We start from the raw sequence: 5656 nt of genomic DNA, 5'->3' as shown, positions 1-5656 counted from the left end.
CTGTCTTTGAGTGGATGGAAAGATTCTTCACTCACCCTGTTTTGACATAGTCTATTTAAGAAGATCCTGTGTTTCACTGTTTATTCAAAAGAAAAACGCAGTTTTTTTCCTGATACTGAATACCACAAGTCAAACCAGCAATACTTAAGCCTCTGCATTATCTTCCAAAGGCACTTTACAGCTGAAATCAAAGAATAATCTGACAACTCCATATATATTACACAGAACCCATCCCATCACATACTGCAGATTCTCTGTAATCAGACATCAAGCACTTTGAAACTGGTTTACAATTCCTTTAGTTCAGAACTAGAAAACTGAAGTATATTTTCTCTCCTCCCCCCTTTTTATGAAGCTAAAAGCTGCAAGCCTTACACCAAGGAAACTGTGATCCGCCATGCTGACTGTGAGTCTTCTGGACCTGTTCAGGTCTCATATTGTGAAGGAAGTTGTCCTGGCTCCTCAATGTAAGTTCTAAAAATTCATTTAACATCTCTGTGGCTTCCTTTATCTGGTCTGTCAAGTTAATTTATCACTCAAGGGTACTGAAGGAGCTGCAGAAAGTGCTCACAAAGCTACTTTCAATAATTTGTCAACAATCTAGTTAACTATGGAGATCCCAGATGGCTGCAGGCCAGCAAATGAGATGCTCATCTACAGTAAAGTTTGGAGAGAGGATCCAGGGAAGTACAGGCCTGTCAGCCTGACCTTGGTGCCAGGGAGCAGATTATCTTGAGTGTGATCATGGAGTACATACAGGGTAATAAGGGGATCAGCCAGGATGGGTTTGGGAAAGGCAGCTGCTGCTTGACCAACCTGATCTCCTAGAACAGGGTGACCCACTTAGGGGACAAGGAAAAGGCTGTGGATATTGTATAAAGTTTTTTACAGCACTTCCCACAGCACTCTCCTGGAGAAGCTGGGAGCTCATAGCTTGGACAGGTGAACTGTTCACTGCATAAAAAATTGTTCATGGCCTGGATGGCCAGGTCCAGAGGGTGATGTTGAGTGCAGTTACCTCCAGCTGGGGGATGGTCACCAGTGGTGGTTCCTGGGGCTCAGTGTTGCAGCCAATCCTGTTGTATATCTTTATCAATAATTGTGTGAGGTTCAATAAGGCTTAGTGCTGTGTCCTGCCCTTGGGCCACAACCACCCCAGACAGCTGGGGCAGAGGGGCTGGGAAGCTGCCCAGTGGAAAAGGACCTGGGGACGTTGGTGACAGCAGCTGGACATGAGCCAGTGTGTGCCCAGGTGGCCAAGACGACCAAGAACATCCTGGCCTGGATCAGCAACAGTATGGCCAGCAGGACCAGGACAATGTACTCGGCCATAGTGAGGCCACACCTCGAGTCCTGTGTCCAGTTCTGGGCCTCTCACTGAAAGAAAGACATTGAGGTACTGAAGCATGTCCAGAGAAGGGCAAAAGAGCTGGGGAAGGGTCTGGAGCCCAAGTCTTGAGGAGCAGCTGAGGGAGTTGGAGGTGTTTAACCTGGAGAACAGGAGGCTCAGGGGAAATGTTCACACTCTCTACAACTGCCTGAAAGGAGGATGTAGTGAGGTGGGGGTTGATCTCTTCTCCCAGGTAACAAGTGAAAGGATGAGAGGAAATGGCTTCAAGTTGCACCAGGAAGGGTTTAGATTGGATATTAGGAAATATTTCTTCACTGAAATGGTTGTCAAGCACTGGAACAAGTTGCTGAGGGAAGCAGTTCAGTCATCATCCCTTCAAGTATTTAAAAGATAGGTATGGCACTTAGAGACACAGTTTGGTGGTGGACGGGTAGTGCTGGGATAATGCTTAGACTCGATGATCTGAAAGGTCTGTTCCAACCTACATGATTCTGTGACTGCAGAACAGCAACAAAGTTAATGTATTTATATGATTCCACTGAATTGAATTGGATTCAATGTAAGCAAGAACAGTTTCACTATATTGAAGACAACGAAAATCACTTTCATAAGTGTGTGTGACAAGGAGGAAAAGAGGATTAAAAAAAAAAAACCCAAAACCAAGCCAAACACTCACAAAAATCACTGAGGGTTTTTTATTTAAAAACACTGTGTGTTTTTAACCAGACGCATTTTTTCCCCTGGCGGAACACAGGTACTCTCTTGAAGCAAACCAGATGGAACACAAGTGTGGTTGCTGCCAGGAACTCAGCACTCAAACAAGAGATGTGACCCTGACTTGCCAAAATGGAACCAGCATAAATTATACCTATCTCTATGTGGAAAACTGCCAGTGTGTGAATGGTTGCTCTTCAGAAACCACTGCAGCACCTGACTCCCAATTCCAACAATCTAGAAAATATGGCTCCCAATTGCAGCAGGCTGTATCACTTGGTTCCCAATGGCAACTCAGCTAAGGATATGATCACTGGCAAAAGAAAGCAGAGACCCTAGAGAAGCTGGAATCATGTCTTCCTGAAAATAAATTGTGCTCCTTCTTTAACATTCCTTTTTCATGACTTACTTGTAAAAATAATTAAAAAAAAGGTCAATTAAATTGCAGTGTTTGGTTGTTTTTTTTTTTAATGTTACATATTGAAGAATAAAAACAGATGACTGCAAAATCTGTAATACCTCATGTAACTTACAGAAATATGCAAGCACATGCTTTATCACAAAACCTATATTTGAGGTAAAAAAGAATTAAGGAGCCTCTAATAAAGCAAGAAAACATTGCAGCTACATTGCACTTCTTGATCCTAGTGAAAGCATTACTGCATATTCTTTTTATAGACATAATAGTCCTAACACATCTCAAAAACAGGGACAAAGCTGTTTTATTTGATCACTAAAACTTTCAGTACTTTTCAGTTATTGTGACTGTTCAATACCCATCTTCTTTACCTAAATGACAGTGAGTCCAAGGAATGGCATCAGGAAGTTTTCTGACTCAGAGGGGTATATTCTCGACCAGTCTTTGGGAATACAGCCCTCTTCCTGAACTAGGTAAAATTCCTTCACCAATGTCCAAATAGCTCTTCCCACTGGCATAAAAGATGAAAAAATTTGCTCCTCTTATCTGCTCACTTCCACCTCCTCTAGTTTGTTCTTCATGCTGCGTGTACTGTATCTATTTCAAATGTGCTCCAGCATACTCACACATCACAAAGCAGTGTGGAGGATCTTGCTACCATTCCATCGGTCTAACACTGCTGGGTGGCCACCAGGCTTATGTCCAGCAAGCCTGGGTTTAGCCCTTTTCCTCTTCAATCCACTTTAATGCTCTTTCAACTCTGCACCCTCCTGCAAAAATCTTCTCTCTGTCTGAGACAGGTGTACCCAGCTGTGCCACCAAGTATCGATCTGCTGGTTCTTCTTGTTTCTTCCCTCACCATTCCCTACAACTGGAAGGGTAAAGAAGAACACTACTCATGCTCCTGATCCCATAGTAACCAGGTGTCCCAAGGCCCCAAAACCTCTTCTGATCGTCCTTGGCCTTCATATTGCAAACTTCATAATTGCCTACATGAGAAAGCAATAATGGGCAATAATCCAAGGGCTGTACCAGAGCTGAAAGTTTCCTCATCTCCTCTGTAACCCAGCCCCCAGGGAAGCAGATGACTTCCCTATGAAGTGGGGCTTGCCAGGAAATTGGACCTTCTGTTCCCCTCACTGGAGGGTTTCCTGTGCCAACACCTCATCTTTCTTTCTTTCTGGAAGCAGTTTCAGCACAGTGCATAGGGGAACTTCACCTTAGTGAGTCTTCCTACAGAGATGAACCATCATCCTCATCATTTGATTTCCCCTTGCAGAGCCTTGTATGTATTAAACATGGGCACCTGGGAAAGTGGGGTAGTCACAGAGGAATATCCTGGCCATACCAGGCAGGAATTTGTAACCATTACCCCCTTTTATAACTACTTAAAGAATAATTTTTAAAAAAGCTTTAAGCATTTTAAATCAACTTAATACTCCACATTAAACTGATGACTATTACAGAGGTAACAAATTTAAACCAGAAAAACATTGTCCTGTGAGTGTTAAGTGCCTGGTAATCCATAGAGAAACATGGACCACAGAGACATGGAAAGTGTAATTCACTGGAGTTATTTTATAATTGGAGATAATTTTAAATAAATTTAATTATCCTTCATTCTCTTTCAATGGTAAATACATTAAACTTAAAAAATCCTCCATTTTTTGTACACTGAAATGTTTTAAAACATGTTCTAAGTGAACTCTTTGAATACTTCAAACAGTAGTACTTTTATAATTCTCTCATCCATGGAAACACATATGTAGCTCAGATAATTTTCAATCTACTTGCTTTCCACAAATTCACTTTTCTCATCTATATGCAAATTTTCCTTCAAAAGTTATGGTATAACCCAAGTATATCTTACAAAATTAATTATGCTTTTTGGCAAGATAGTAAAGAAAATACTTCTAAAATATACTGCTGCATTAAAATAGATCAGCTTGGGTTTCTGACTAAGCTTCCTGAGGATCTAGAAGAGAAAGCTCAAGTCTTCAGTAGGCTACAACTCAAAACTGCAGAGAAGATTGCTAATATGGATTTCCAATTTTCCTTCTTATTCTAAGAAAATACATATTTGCATTTCTCCTAGAGGCCTTGCTCACACTGATGTTCTGAAATGTTTTAATAATTCAAAATATACTGATTTCTCTTTATACCCCCACACATCATCACTGATTAACACTGAAATGAAAAAACTAATAAAAATACAAAATGCTAAATAGATGCTTCAGCTGCCACAGGAACGCCAACATACGTTTAAAGTAAACTAATTTTCACTCTTCCTAGCTCTCACAGCGAAATGGAGAAATGTGAAAGCCAACTGTAACCTCTGAAGATAAATTGGGATAGAAAGTGATACTCAAGGGTTAGAAAAAAGCACAATTTAACATAGTTTTATTTCATAGTAGGTACTCAATACTTTAAGGAAAAAAAGAAAAATCAGCTGTGAAAGATTCCTCTAAACTATCATTTGTTAAAAAACCCAAAACTCTTGATTAGGAGAAAAAGCACACTATGAATGGACAGTAAATCCCAAAATGTTAGCTTGATAATACAGTAATACTTCAAACTAGCAGTTGCTTAATAATCACAATTATCACTGTGCATGGTGATGCTGTTAAGTGAGAGAGGGCCCCAGATACCTTTGTCACCACAGTACTAGAAAGAGATACTATGCAAACCAAATCTTTCAAATTCATTTATCATATATTAGCAGATAAAGCCAGCTCTTTTTGTAGCTGGAATAGCACACATGGTCCATTTCATAACTCTTCATTTGGACACCACTCCCATCCAGAGTCCTCAATCCTTCACACTGCAGCATTCCCTCCATACCCACATGCCGTTCTTCCCTCCTCCCCTGCTTTCCAATGCTGTCCTTCAAACATTGCAGCATCACTACTGCCTTCTTCTGTCCTCCAGACCTGCAACATCAGCACATTTCCTAGAGAAAGCAGCCCCTAGAAGAGTCACAAAGAGGCACCTACCTGTAGAAGAATTCTAAAAGTACTTTTGAGCATTTACTGTTCCCACCAGATGGTCTCATTAAGAAGCAATGTAGTTTGCCAACCAATGTTCAACACTGAATAGAAGACAGTAACCAATACTTGAATTTTAGATCAGTCAAAGACTCACACTCTGGTGCTCTCCAACAGAGACATAATACA

This window comes from Molothrus ater, chromosome 6 (genome assembly GCF_012460135.2).
Source record: "Molothrus ater isolate BHLD 08-10-18 breed brown headed cowbird chromosome 6, BPBGC_Mater_1.1, whole genome shotgun sequence".
NCBI classification, from domain to species: Eukaryota; Metazoa; Chordata; class Aves; order Passeriformes; family Icteridae; genus Molothrus; species Molothrus ater.
The sequence above is the reverse complement of the archived record's forward strand: the minus strand, read 5'-3'. Positions refer to the sequence as shown.